Source organism: Dermacentor albipictus, chromosome 4 (assembly GCF_038994185.2).
Source record: "Dermacentor albipictus isolate Rhodes 1998 colony chromosome 4, USDA_Dalb.pri_finalv2, whole genome shotgun sequence".
In the NCBI taxonomy this organism is placed as follows: Eukaryota; Metazoa; Arthropoda; class Arachnida; order Ixodida; family Ixodidae; genus Dermacentor; species Dermacentor albipictus.
Window position 1 is genome coordinate 86272831 of NC_091824.1, and position 16268 is coordinate 86289098.

Here is a 16268-nt window from a genome sequence, read left to right on the forward strand (position 1 = left end):
TTTTAGCATGCATAAGAGAGGTCAGTGGTTGTGTCAAAAGGTCTTCTTCTTGGGCAAGTTTTGCGTCACAAAGTATACCTAGGAAATCAGCGGTTATGTGTTGCGAAATGCAGCTTATGGTCAACTGCGCCGAAAGTATGGGGAACTGCTAGTGAAAGTTATCTTGAAAAGCCTGCGTGATTATTCTGGTTTTCCTGCAGATCTTGCCTGTATATTTATTTAGCTTCATAGACAACCATAATGCCAATAATTTGCGATAAAAGTTTTAAAGCTTTATTTGTGTCCTTTAACCTAACACCTCTGAAAAAAATATAAAATTGTGCTTAAACTTTGTCGTTCTGCAGTCAATGGTTCAACAGAAGATCATCTGGTCGGGTAAGTGCATATCTACGTTTTAAAATTTTTTTGTTGAAACGCTTTGTGTACTCATTGGTGCAAAATGTAATTCAGTGGTGATTTAGCCGTAAATTCGACAGAAACATATTAGCATTACAGTACACTTCTTTGAGGTCCCTGACTGATTCAAGATCCATCATTTAAATCACGTTCACCACATTGCAAAGTGTTGTTCAGGAGCTTACTCAACAAATATTTTGCCTCTTGCAGGGGCGAAGTGCAATTGACGGTCGTCCCGAGCAGATCCATTGTCAGTTGCACTATAAATAAATATGAATATATATCATATCATAAGAAGCCAACAAACAAAGACACCAAGGACAACACCGCGGAAATAACTGATATTTACTAATTGAATTAAAGAAAAGGTACATTAATGGAAATGAAAGTGGATGAATGGTCACGTATAAGAAAAAGCGAGCCGAAGGCATTCCGGTTGTCTTTCACCAAACAAATGAAGGTACTACTTTTTGGCAAGTAAATCCAAACCGAGTGTCTGCCGAAATAGTTTCTGCTGCCAAAGAGAAAGTACAGTCTTTCAGGACGACCAGAGATGGAAGTTTCAGTGTTAGCGTTGCTTCCTTAGCATCGGCGAAACGCCTTTTGATGCTCTCAAGTGTAGGTGGCCTGGAAGTCAAGCCATTCATCCCAGAGTCGTACACGCGAAACGTTGGGAAAATAAAACATGTGCCTCTGCAGTACACAGACGATCAACTCCTAGACTTCTTGAAAGACGCAGGAGTTATATCGGCACGCAGACAGATAAGGTATTCCCGCCAAGAAGATGGAGCAGTGAAGTCATATCCACTTCACACGGTAATCTTGACTTTCAGAGACGACCGCCCTATTCCTGGAAGAATTTACTTGAGTTTCACCAGCCACCCTGTCGAGGAATACCTAGGACCCGCACTTCGCTGCTATAATTGCCAGAGATTCGGGCACATGGCGAAAACCTGCCGTAGCACACGTAGATGCAAAATATGCTCAGAAGACCATGACCACAAGCAGTGCAAGTCACTTCTTCAACCTAAATGTGCGAACTGTGCGGGGAACCATGCCGCCTCCTTCTCAGGCTGCCCACAGAACAAAGCAGCGGCGCAAATGCGTAGACATGAACTAATTCATGGAAGACAACCGCGACGCAATGAACCCGCACCAAACCTCGAGATTGTTCATCCAGTGCCAGATCACCCACCTCAGCGGGCACCGGAACCACCACAGCCAAGAGCACCAACAAGATATCCCTCCTCTAGAGAACAACCAACAGTGCAATCAAGCGACCAATCAAGAGGATCACAGTCAAGAGCCCAGTCCTATGCATCAATACTACGGAAACCCAGAGGACAACAGGCAGAAAGTAATACACAAGAAAGCTCCTGTACTCCCACACATTTCTCTCAGCGACCTTACGCATCCACTGCAGAAGTGACACCAGCTAATAGCGAACATACTACAGCATCGGTGACACAACTGATTTTGCCAATGCTTTTCGCAGCTCTTAAGGCAATCCTATCTGCTTTGCCGGAAGCAAACAACCTACCAGAAGTAAAAGCCTTGTTGCCTCTAGAAGCACTGTTGTGTCAACAATCCGGGCCGAAACTGCGGCAGGCACTACATGAATAACCGCTACAAAAATGTCTCCATATTTCAGTGGAATGCCAACAGTCTTCGAAGAAAGTGCGCTGACTTTCGTAAACTGCTTGTGCAATACAACTTCCCAATACTTTGCATTCAAGAGGCGGGAATCACTGACGACTTTCGCCTCTCGAATTATGTGATATATAAGACTTCTCGTCAAGGTGCTGTTAGCAGAGTGCTCCTGTGCGTCAGAAAGGACCTACCATCTTATCAAATTCAGTCCAGTGATTCAGACTTCCCGGAATTCATCGCATGTAAAGTATCCTTTGGCAAGCTCTGTATAACAGTGATTAATCTATATCTACAACCTTCAAACCGGATTTCAGTAGAAGCGCTAGTGGATATATTCAAAATAGCTCATTCTAATGTATTTATATGTGGCGACTTCAACGCACACAACATCATCTGGGGCAGTGATCACTGTGATGCACGGGGTAATGTTATTGAATGCGCCATAGATAAATGCAACTTGACTGTTTTAAACGATGGGTCGCCAACATTCCTTCGTGGATATAATTACTCAAGCTGCATAGATGTTACCCTGTGTTCACATGATCTAGTGAATGGTGTGGGATGGACAACAGATATGGAAACGCGCGGAAGTGATCATTTTCCCATTCTTGTTAACCACCCTAGCATGCGCTATGATATCAGGCGTTACAGCAGACTAACCAACTGGCAAGCTTTTCGATACCGCCTAACGGATCAAATTAACCAACATGCAACAGTGGAAAAATTTACAGAATTTTTGCAGGATAATATGAACATATGCACAAAGAAGGTCCCAATACCAAAAGACTATGCTGCAGTTGACGGAGAATATGAACACCTAAGAGCCATCCGACGCCGATCCGAAAGAGCTTACCGACGGAGCGGAAGTTTAGAAGCATACAGAAACGCTCAGAAAATACACAATGTAATGCGCAGACGAATGGAAAGCTTAGGCAAACGGCGCTGGCGCGATTTCTGCGGCACGCTGTCTCCTCACACGGCTGTCCCACGAATTTTTCTAGTAATTCGTTCTTTAAGCGGACCTGTAACACAAAGCTTCCCATTTCGTGCTCTCACTGTAGCCAGGGACACGTGTGAAATATTAGTTGCAGATGAATTTTGTGAGCTAATTTCCAGATCTGCCTTTTCATCACAATGTGCAGAATTTGATATTTCAGTAGAGTTGGCTAAGCGAAAAATTACTGCTTGCTACTGGGCCCAACATCCTCAGTTAGATCACACTTTCACATTAAACGAGCTCCAATGTGCAATTGCATCATGTCGCCAAAAGTCCGCTGCTGGGCCGGACGGCATTACGTACAATATGCTAAGAAACCTCGCACCGACAGGTACAAATGCGCTCTTAGACATCTATAATAACTTATGGATAGAGGAAACTGTACCTGACTCTTGGAAAGTCGCTCGAATCATACCAATTTTAAAACCTGGTAAGACGCCCTTGTGCCTTGAATCCTTCCGCGCCGTTAGTTTGACAAGTTGTTTATGCAAAGTAATGGAGAAAATGATTGACGCGCGACTTCAATGGTGGTGTAATGAAACGAAGGTGTTGTCCAACTACTTAGTAGGTTTTAGAAAACATAGATGCAAAATGGATGCAATATTAGATATAGTAACCTGTGTGGAGCACGAGCGTGCACGTGGAAACATGACGATAGCAGTATTCCTAGACATCAAGAGGGCATTTGACACCGTTAGTCACGTTCATGTTCTGCTAAGCATGTTGGAACTTGGTTTGTCTGGCCGGTCCTTGCGATGGATTTCTGAATTTTTATCAGGTCGCAAAATATTTGTTCAGACGGGTGAAGGAAAGAGTTCTGAACATATTGTCAAACAGGGAGTACCACAGGGAAGCGTACTCAGCCCCTTCCTTTTTAACTGCGTCATGGCTGATTTAACGCGAAGACTGCCATCACAGTTAAAGTTTTCACTGTATGCAGATGATGTGTGTATTTGGACATCTGGGTCTAAAGCTCAACTACTCCAGATGGCATTGCAAGACGGCATAAATATCTTCAACCAATTTTTGAGAGAAAGAGGAATGGTACTATCACATGCAAAGACTGCTGTATTGCCCTTCACTCGGAAGGTGTTAAAAAATTTCACTCTTAATCTGGAAGGACACCCTCTAACGATTGTCACACAGCATCGATTTCTTGGCATAATACTTGATAGGCAGCTATCCTGGGCACCCCACTTAAAAAAACTCGAAAACGAGGTCAATGCCATAGTGACTGTACTTCGCAGACTTGCAGGCACATCATGGGGTGGATCAGTATCCTCCATGCTGACTGTTTACAATGCATTAATACGACAAAAAATTGCATATTCCGCGCCCATCTTACACGGACTTTCCCACACGTCAGAAGAGAGACTTCAAAGACTTTTAGCTAGAGGACTACGCCTGTGTCTAGGAGTTCCGCGAGCGACTTCGAGTTCTCTTGTAATAGCTGAGGCTCGCCAATCACCATTTCCAGTTATGCGAACTACAGAAACATGCCGGCATTATTTCCGCCTTCAAACCCAGCATAAAAACCACCCATTGGCTTTAGACATAATGAATCGAGATAGAAGTTATGTTCATATAGAAATTCAAGAAAATCTTCACATATTGCCAGAAAATGAATTTTGGAACTCAGACATCGAATATCCTCCATGGCTGCTTGCAGTTCCAAAAATTGAATTATCAGTAGAAGGGATATTCAGCAAAAGAGACATGTTCATTCAAGCTGCTCAACAACTAGCACTATACCAGATATATATGCGGTATTCAGGATGCACACACGTCTATACAGACGGCTCCAGTACAGCAACCTCTTCAACTTCATCATTCATTATACCGCACCTCAACAAACAAGAATCATTTAAGTTATCTCGTGCGACTTCGTCCACAACGGCTGAACTGTTCGCAATCCTATGTGCGGTAAAATTTATATTGTCAGTAGCAGAAGCGCAAAAATGGGTAATTTTCAGCGATTCACAGGCGGCACTAACATCACTCTGCAGCACAAAGGGGAAAACATTCAGCGACAGTGTAATATATGAAACACTTAAATACCTCACAAAGGCAAGCGAAGAAAAACATGCAATAGCATTCCAGTGGATACCAGGGCATTGCAACATTCCTGGCAACACAGCAGCTGATGAAGCAGCACGACAAGCGCACCTGAAAGATGATACGGCTCCGCTCCCAATATCAAAGAATGAATTACGCTGCATTATAAGGACAACGTCTTTCAACATGTCTAGAAACACTTGGTTTGACCAGAATTCTAAGAGCTCTGACTTATATCATATTGATCCATTTATTGAATTCAAATTTTCATTGTCATTAGATAGAACTATGGAAACGCTTATTCATCAATTAAGGCTAGGCACTGCCTACACAAAGCATTTCTTACACAGAATTGGCCGAGCGGAAACCCCCGAATGTGATTGCGGATTTGTAGATGAAGATATATATCACCTCCTTCTAGATTGCCCACATCACGACACACCAAGATGCCGACTTAAATCAGCGCTAAGTAAATTAGACCGCAGACCTTTCAGTTTAAGGAAACTTTTGGGCCCTTGGCCAACAACGGCCTTGCAGAAGAGCGCTTTAAAAGCACTAAAGACTTTCTTTGAAGACAGCGGCATCGCTGGACGCTATTAGTGCTTTCATTGCTCTGTTCATTTCAATGCGACTCTATATATCCATCTGTTTGGGAATTATGTTATGTTGACTGCTTTGTTGTGACTGTGAATGATTGTTTACACGATGTATATACCACCCGCTGACTAGACAATGTGCTATTAGGCAAGAATATCGTTTGTACTTTTGATACTTTCGACTACATAAGTGTGGAGACATTTGCCATGTATACTGTATGTACCCGCTGATCCGCTGACTAGAAAATGTGTTATTAGGCGACAGTATCGTTTCTACTTTTGAGACTTTCGACTACATAGGTGTGGAGACATTTGCCATAGTCTTCCTGTGGAAACGTTGCTTTATAAGTCCTGGTGCTTGTGTGAAATGATTATTTGATATGTAACCGTGAACCCTGAATGATGTATGACGGAACCACCCAAGAGATAAGGAGTAGCCGGCGCCTTAAATTGCGCGCCAACATCTCCTTATATCATATCAATAAAAAAAAAGTGGATGAAGAAACAACTTGCCGTAGGGGGGGGGGGAACGATCCCAAGTCGTCGCATTACGCGTTTCTCCAATTCAATTAGTAAATACAAGTAATTTCACTAGTGTTGTCCTTGGTGTCTTTGTTTGTTGGCTTCTTATGATATGATTAATAAAAAAAAATGGCTGTGGCTTAGCTAAGGTTAAGCCCAGGATGCGAAGCATACTAGCCTTTATTTTAGTTGTTGAACCACTGTTTAGCCTCGTGAACTGCTGCTGCATGGCTATATTTGGTTCGGCTAGACGAAGAAACAACTCATGCAGGCGAGCGCACGAGCTGAGACTCGGCTATGTAGCTACGCGGCCGCAAGCGAGCGCACGAGTTGAGCCTCCGCTTTTGCAGCTGTTATGACGTCATATGGTAGCTACGCGGCCGCGTGCGGCGCAGCAAGGAAGAGCGTGGTTGTGCGGCTAGTATGCTTTGCATAAAAATAGGGCCTCGTGGTTAACCCCCTTCTTCTCGTCCATTATATAACGAGGGTCACGAATCCGTCATGATCGAACCTTCAGGTAGCATGCTTAGGTTTAATGACCAGTTGCCTTCCCCCCAAAAAGATCACGTACTCGTGACGCTTGCGGCAGGAAAGATATTCCACATCAGCCGCCAAGGTTTGTGAGTGGTGGCACTGGCTGACACTCCGAGGGTTAGTTCTAGTAGTAACACATTAATACACCAAGAAGTGGATGGGAAAACGGCATCGCCGAAGCTTCATTGGTAGAGCATCGCACTCCTAATGCGAAGACGTGGTATCGTTTCCCACCTGTGGCAAGTTGTTTTTTTATCCACTTTCCTTTCCGTTAATTTATCCCTTTAATTCAATTAGTACATACTAGTAACTCCCCGATGTTGTACATGGTGACTTCGTTGGCTTCTGATATGATTAATAAAAATGGGGCCCTTCGGTTAACCCCCTCTAATAGAAGCTATATATCACGGCATGGGATAGGATGGCGACTTATAGGGACGACAGTCCGTTCATGCGTAGCATGCCGAGGCACGCAGAGAAACCCAGCCAAGGATCCATTTCCGTAATGGACACACCTGACCACTGCATTGCACATACTGCACTTAGATTTTGGTGCTTCTGTTGAAGAAAAAAAATTGTTGTTGAGGATTCATTCATCAAATGGCTTGAAGTGCCTAGGGTGGCCCCGTCTACGTAAGTACGACTCATGGTTTTACTGTGGTCCCTGATTGCAACTTTCGAAAATCACAACAAAATAGTGTCAGACAATGGCAGAACTTCTGTGTCATTGGAGATAGAGACATTTTTTCAAAGACAACGGGCTCCGAGACGTGACAGCACCGTATCACCCTGCTACCAACGGTGAGGCAGAACGCTGCGTGGTTGAGCTGTAAACAGCACAGGCCTGAGGCAGGTCTGGAACGGTGAACCAGACAACCGGTGGCACACCTGCGAAAGCGATGTCTGTACCAGAGTTGCCAAGCCACTTAGATCACATTCTACCTGAACCAGAATCTAAGGAAGCAATGGAGATGCTATCTAAAACCGGCAGCTAAACTTTGGTGGAAAAGTTATGAAACGGTAGTTCCTGAAAGAACCAAAATGGATTGCGGAAGTCCTCCTGAAACAAATTAGCCCCCGATCATGACTGGTTCAGTATGGGGGAGGAATGATTCGTCGACACCTCAATCAGATGAGGAAACACAACGACAGAACTACGGCAGACTGACCAACAGACGGTGCATGAGGCCTGCCGTCGCAGAAAGTAAGAATCGCCCTACCGGACACCTGAAATTTCCTCATTTCTGCCGAAATTCGCCTCGCTTGCCCAAATAGTTATATAATAATAAATATTCGCCGTTCTCTGCATAATATCAAGTTTTACGATGAAAAATAGTAAATAGCCTCTACACCTCGAGTGACATTTAATAAATAGTTTCTGCGGGATAGAACAGCGTCCAAAGCAAATCTGACGAGGTGAATTGTTACCGGGAGATCAAATCTAATGAATGAAACTCCATCTTTGGCTTAGATGTAATGCACCTCATCAAAACATGGTACGGCTGTATTAACTATATTAGCACCCTTTTTTATTTATTAAATACTATGGTCTGAAGGCCCAAGCAGGGTGGACAATACAATTACAAACAAAGCAAAGAAGCATTAACAAAAGAACAACAACGATGCAGGCTAAAAAATGTTAATTCACAGCCTGATTACTTGCTTCAGTAAGGCAATTCGAATCATATATGGTCCGTGGAAAATAATAAAACTTAAACAGTTCAGTGCCAGCAAAACATAGCATTAGCGCGTTTTCTTGGTGGTGTTGGATGAGGCTGCTAGTTGAGCGTCATAAATACATAAATCGACAGCGATTCTTTTATTCAAAAATTGGGCAGGAAATTCTCATTCGAAGTTTTGCCTTCATGCCTGTTATAGCGATATGTCCTTAGTTTGCGTTGAATTAGAGGGTGAGTCTAAGGCAGAAATTTTTTTTATAAACCTTAGAGCCTTTCGATGAATATTTTCAAGACTACCAACGCTACGTTGAGTATAAGGGTTTCAAATAATGCACACATATTCTATAGTTTTGGTCACACAAGAGTAGCCTAGCAGAGGAGTTTAACAGTAGTAGGAGCAGTTATAAGTTTATTTTTGAGAACACATAGCTTGCGGAAGGCTGATTTGCGGAAATCTGTTTTCACAAGAGTCAATCGAAAACACAAGGTGGGACAGAAGAGGAAGTTCTGAAACTACAGAATACAATCGTGGTCGACTGTGTACACAGTATCATTTGTGGCATGGCACTGTATGTTCCACAAAAATCATCACTGTCGAAACGCTCTACAGGTACATTGATTGGTTTAAACGCCCCATGCGACGTTTTTTAACCGATAGCATGTAGCATGCTGACCTACTGATTTGCAGTTTTGCACGCAACAGACACACAACGCTCTTCGTGTTGAGACTGCTGTCGTCCTTGGCTTTCATTTGCCAGGGGGCAGAGGCTTCATGTAACGTGCAATGTCGATTGACAGCTACCGAGATTCCGTGGTGTGCCTTTAAACTACATGAATCTTGTGTAAGAGAGAAAACCCTCTCGACGATTTCGCTTTTCGATGGGAAAGGCAAAGAGGCTTCCGGATGAGCTTCTCGGAGGACGGTCTTTAACATTTGTGTTTCGTCGCCCTTTTTTGAGTTCCCGACATGAATACATAAGTTATGCAGATATTTTGGAGTACCGGCAAGGTCCGTGTTGCAAAGCAAAGTCGCCACTCCATGTCTAGAGCTCGGCTTGGTTGACTACGCTTGAGAACTTGCAAGCGAGGGGGCCCGATGATCCGCCCTGCTAGCGAATCACGCTCTTGGGTCCAACGTAGGTGAGTTGTTTGATTGCTCTACCCTTTTGACAATGAAACATTCTGTAGATCGGGTGCACATTTCGATCAGGAAGTTCAGGCATCGGCTACATTGTATTGCAATGTTTGCACAAAAAAAATTGTTTGAGTGCTCCACTGTTGCGAGATGATGTCCTCTCGGAAAAAGATCCCTTTAAAAGCTATATATAGAGCTCAAAATTTCTCCCAAACTAGCAAGATTTCTGTTGTTTCCACATAGACCTCAAAATTACATTAATATGAGAAGTTTCTCTCGTGTTGGACGTCCTGCGGTGCATGACCAGCACTCGCGCGGAGGCTACATCACGGAAGGGACAGAGGAGAGCAAGGTGATTTAAAGCACGAGGTGAGGAGAGTATCTACGCCACGGCAACAGCACGGAGCGAAAAGTGACCAAGACGGAAAGTCGGAGCTCAACAGCTTCGTCCACGATGGGCTTGCCACAGCCGGGACGTGCAAAGAGCAAGAGAGCGACAGCTTTCGCCCTCCTCCTTACGGCCCCTTACCGCAACTCGCTTGCCCGAGCGCAAGCGCCTTCTCCCTCGTATTTGTGTGGTGAACGTGCCAGCGAGCTAAAGAAGAGCCCATGCTCTCCTACCCCTGCACTTCCTGCCACTCGGTTGCGCGAGAGCTTACACGCGACGATCCGCCCTCTCCTTTCCCCCACTCCTGAGAGCACGCACCCTTTCCCTCGGCACATGTGATCGCCTACACTAACTAACATAAATTTCAATACTCCGAAATCTATGGCCAATAAGTTCATACATGATACACCAAAAAATGTCGATTTGGGTTGATTAAACCGCGACGATAAAAAAAATTCTTGATTCTTCTTGAAATGTTTGACATTTGATTTCAGCACCCAGCAGCGTCACCTGTTACATGCTGAGACTGGCCCGCGTCGCAGGAACGACGAAAGCATAACTTGGCAGTTGCACGCACATTGCGCAGCCATGACAGAATTAGGAAGGTTTAGCGCTGCAATCGAGGTCCTCGGACGTTGCTCTAATGATGCGGGGATGCGACATGTTGGCGTTACTCAGCACGCGAAGCAATTGCTGCTGCCGAGCGGAAACAACGCCCTAGTAGCTACCAGGCGTCTCGTAACACTGGCGTAGTGAGGCTTCACACACACACATGTGCTCAAGGGCTGTAAGTGTACGAAATAATGCTCCCTGCACTGGCCAGAAAAAGAGCACCGCCAGCGGTACTATAGATTCGCACTTGGATGGTGCACGCGATGGACTGGACGTAAAGGTGACGGCATATGTCAGTGGACAATGAAGGGATTAGTGTTAGCTCGACGTTAACTATGCTTTATGCTTTAATAAGTGTACGCGGAGAGCTTCTCAGAAAAGATAGTGCGTGCGCGCTCAACGCTGATGCCAGTAGCGGGAAGGGAAACCGCTGCCCTCGCTCCGGTGCAAGCTGATTGATCGGAGCCGGATGGTGCGTCCACGTGGCATCGTATTTTCCGTAGGCAAAACACTTGGCGCCCCTTGCACCTTTGGAAACCTTCAAACCCTCTACGCGTTCCACGTATGCGCCGCTGACAGTGTGAAGGCACCTGGAGTATTGAAATAACTGTCTAGCAAGGGATTGGCGATAGTGCCAGCTTCCGTAGATACCTAGGACATATGATTTTTTTTTCATAACGCGAAAATATATGAAAGACCTGTAACACCAAGGGAGCATCTACAACGTCTCTCAGCTTTCTTGCTTGTAAAATAACACGACCAACTTTTTTTTGGCTAATGCACTCACAAATGCACAATATTGTGACACGCTGACGAAGAAGACGTTTTAAGCTTGGTGGATACACTTGATGCACAATGCACTGTTCAGACGATGCATATTGTCATTATAACATAATTCTTACACCAAGTGAACGAAGTAGCAGGTCTCGTAATGATGGCCCTGTATAATAGACGTTTCAAGATGACCGAGATCCCGATATGGTAGCTCACCGGCTGTGGCACTTCTCTGCTCAGCTAAAGGCTGCGGGTTCACTCCCGTAAGTAGCGGCTGGTTTTCGCTGAGGGCAAAATGCAAAAACGTTCTTGTACTTAGATTTAGGTATGCGTTAAGGTGGTCGGTATATCCCAAGGTCTCCCTTTGTGCCATGCCTCGTAATCACATGTCAGAGTATTCCAGTCTTTTGTATGGCATGCCTCACAATCACATCATAGCTTTAGCACGTAAAACTGCGGAGCTTCTTTTTCTACATTAGAAGTGGGCTTGGCAAGTTAATTCGTGAACTTCCTTCACAAAACGAGAGTGCGAACGACCTCAGAAATTCGGATCTGTAGTTGCTCAATCCCAGCTTCCAGATCCGACTTGATGTTGGTCGATGATATGTGTAAAACCGCATACGAGTCTTGCAATGATATGAAAACAGCCCTTCTTCCTAAGTATGTGGTGTAACGAAACCAATGAACGCTTCTTATGTTTTATGTATGCTACATTCTGCCATCGTTCCATCTCGACCACCAAACTACATCAGTGGCCGCAGAGATAGTTGCCATTTGGGAGGCGATTCGTTATATATCGGTGGAGCCGCGTAAGACCGACTATATTTTCCGACTTGAAGCCGGCGGTCAAGGTAAGCGATTCTGAACTTAGACGTTGGCTTTACTATGTCCTTGCTCAAGAGGTGATCCAATCACACAACGTCGCCCTAAGAGCTAGCTATTGCATAACGTTTCAGTGGACACCAGGTCACTGTGGCTTACGTGGAAGTGAGCTCACCGAAGTGGAGGCCAAGTTGGTCCCCATAAATGCCACGCTAGTGTGCATCCCATTTCCACGACCAACCATTAATGCCCTAGATACAAACTTCGGCGCGATAATGCCGCAGTACACTCGACCGCGCCAGGTCATCATCATCATTGCTTTTACGAACTAGACCCAGCGATTAAATAAAAATACCACCCACCATGAAAAAGTGCAATGCAAGCCTGTTGCACAGATACCGATTAGGTGTGGCCTACACCCGGGGCCACTTGCATCTCATCGCCATGCAGACAGCCGCAATTGTGAGGAATTCGGTATTCCTGAGTGGACAGAACATTTCTTGCGCATCTGCCCACGAAGTGACGTACGGAGAATATCGCTGACATACATCCTGTCAAAATTTGTCGTTGCACCCTTAACTGAAAAGGTTATATTGGTACCGTCGCCTGATTTTCGTCATCAGTCTGACAGTCTGAACTTCAGGCTCTCAACAACCTTTTGTATGAGAGTGGACTGGACATGACACTTTGAAGAATCTTGGAACATGAAAAATTTTCATCACCATCTTCATTCTCATAATCAACGTATTCTCTATGCTTTCTTTCTACACCGATTCTCCTTCCCCCAACGCTGAGTAACAGGTCAGAACATAATAGAATAAATACCTCTCGTTATAAATAAAACTCTCTCTCTCTCTCTCTCCATTCTGCCCTCCTCAGGCCGGACAGCTTTTCGTTGGATTAAAGTTGCGCAATTTCTTTGTTGAGATTTAGTTTCCTGACCTTGATATGCGTCGACTGAAGCGGCTGCAAAGCCTTGCTCTATTTTACTTAGAAATAATAGGCATATCAATGAATGACAGCGTGGTAGCCATTTCTTCCTGCTTTTCGACTGTATGATTTCACCAATATGTTCCTCTTCGTCTACACAGGGTAGCAAAATATGTTGCTTTTATACTTGACATTCCTACCTTTCGTTTAGCTATAATATTGCTTTCGTGCTCTCTTCAGCAATATTGTAATATATAACGACATTCCGGAGCTTCTAGCTTCGCGCTGTGCTGCACCGAATAAGCGAGACAATAGACGTGCAAGCCACTTCACAAAGTTGTGTCGGACATTGCCAGAAGACTTAGGAGCAAGCTGCGGAGTCGTTCGCGTTATTTCCGGCCGGCATGTCCCAAGATTAACGACACGGTCGGGTCTTTATTATTGCAGCTTTGCTAGCACCCTGTCACAGATAGTGTTACAACACTTACGCAACAATGTTGTCACCGCTCTTACGTAAACAGGCGACTCTACACGGCTGTGTTCTACTCAGTTGGGCGTCATTGCTTGGCCCCCTTGTATAACCGATGTTCCCGCTCCTGTTGCCAGCGTCGGGACAAGAGAACAAAGCTTGCGTGTCTTTGTGCCCTGCTTGCTCAGCTTGCCTTTATTACAGCGACCTGTTTCTCTTTGCAACACAGCGGCATTATTTGCAATGCCCCAGCATTCTATTTGGAAAGCTCAAGAGAACGTGGTTGCAGACGAGGTCTACGCGGCAGATAGGTCTTACAATGTTTGGAAAGGCAATTTACTTCGTGTTCGCGATTTCTACAGCGTATCGCGGATATCTGGGCGTGAACTTGCTTATATTGTCATTTTACTAATTCTGTTCCCGCAAGAAAAACTGCTTTTCCCGGATAACTTTTTCCTAAATGCTATACAGTGGGGTCTTTGGCTATATCATATTTCATCAGACGTGTGCAGCATTAAAAAATATATTGCAATATAATATAACATTGCCATTCCATATATTCTTGCCTCACCGAGTAAATGAATTCAAATTCAAGTTTACGCAATCAATTAGGAAACACTATGCCATTCCTCAAACACTGAACAAAACCACAAGGTTTTTCTGCTATAGATTCCGAGCGCGAACTACTAGGACACAGGCTACAGTAGGAGTGAACAGGATAAACTAGTAGCTCGCGCTCTGAATTTAGTCATGCTTCCATATCAACTCGTCCATTTTTCACTTTTGATCAGTCAGTCAGTCAAGAACTTTATTGAAGTCCTGAGGAGTTTCAATCCGTTGGAGATCCCACGCGGGGAACTCCTCCGGCAGAAACCGTAGGCGACACCCAAGTCGGGACGGGAACGTGGTGACGCTCCGCCAGTTCTTGGGCCCTCTGGACGGCCTTGAGTTGAAGTTTGAGGTCCGGGCTTTTGAGGGCTTCTTCCCATTCGGGCTCACTGGAGAGAGGGCCCTTTGGTAACGCGGTACATTGCCATAGCATGTGCGAGAGTGAGCAATAAAGTTCTGGGCAGTCTGGGCAATTTGCCGGGATTTCTGAGTTATAGTGACTTAGTAGGCCTCGTGACGGATACGAGTCCGTTTGTAGCATTCGAAACGCGGCCGCCTGCGCGCGTTCGATCACAAAGTTCTTTATTTTAGGAGGCTCATATAGCGCGCCAGTAACGATCGAGGCGCTTGATAAAATAGGATGAAATAATAGAAATAGGGAGGTCCCGCACTGCGCTCCGTGTTTGCTCCTTGGTCCTCTGTTGTGCTCGTTCGCCCAGTTAAGGCGACGCCGACGCTCGCCACAGGAACGGGTGCATAAGAACTGCGCACCTAAAAATGACTAAAGCATGCCACTCCACGGCTGAGTTTTATAGTAAGGGCGAAGGAGGCTCTTTTGCCACTAAATGGTTTGCTTTTCGCATGGCACCGTTGCCTCCTCTTTCGATGTGGCTGTCCCAGCAGCAGGGTGCTGCCATTATCGTTTTCACTCAGTCGCAGCATCAATGCCAGCAGCACCAAACAGCTTGGTGGACTGTGCGTCCCCAGTTTCAAAAGCACATCCGTAACGCTACTCTTAATGTTGCATGCTAAACCGAATGCCGTCGAGAGAAGCGCGTTATTCAATGCACGGTGCAGTATCTAGGCTTAACTTCTCGCTTCTTGTATTCATTCAGGAATAGAGGCACTTTCTACTTTTCTCTTGCAGGCACGATCTTTGCGTGCGTACTTCGCGAGATCGCTTTTCTTTAGTTCCTCACTCCGCCTTCAAGGCCGCACCGGGCCCCAGCTGTCACCGCTGTTACACGCCGCTGTCCAAACACTTGGTCGGGCTTTCGCAAGCACTCTTGTTGCGTGTTTTCTTCTCTTTTCTTCGCTCCAACCCAACGCAGGTTCGACGACCCCATTTTGCATCAGTCTAGGAATGGCTCGCGCTTAAGTGATACGCTGAAATCACAGATGGAGAAGATTGATGGGTAAAAAATTGAAAGCTTTTCTCTTCAAGCGGTACCTTAACCTTCCTGCTAGCTATTTCTTTGACAAAGCACTGCTTTACTGAGTAACAGTATGTTCTGCCATTGCAGGTAAACCGGGAAACGCTTTTGCTGTGTCCATTCTTGTGACTGCGTGCCTTTGACGTATGCCCCGACATAGATGCAGGAAGAGAAAATATTTCTTCGTGTTCAAAAAAATCACATTCGCGATTTCGGACTCTGCAAGGAATGAGGATAAACGGGAAATTGCTTTAAGCATGCTTTAATCTTTCTTGTACGGTAGTTTCTACTAATAAAATAAAGCTTTTCTTTTGCTGCCCCTCTCATCGAATAACTGATCTCTAGGGTCCTAGGTAATGGCCCTGCTTCTTTGTGTTTGCACTAGGTAACTACAGTATGACTTCCGCAGAAGGTCGATAAGAGGAAGCCATATATACTTCGGAAGGTTTCAAGATGTACGGGGATGAAAAAATCGCATTCCTCGTCTTCTACTGAAGCAGCTTTGATGGAATTCGCTGCATTTGAAAGGGCCTAATATCAGCTAACTGCTATGGAGCTCAATTTTTTAAGGCCATGAGGTATTTTTGTTGCACAAATTGCTTAGCTCGAAAAAATAAAGAGACGCATCTAATAGAATTGTGCAATCCGCCAATAATCGCACCACATA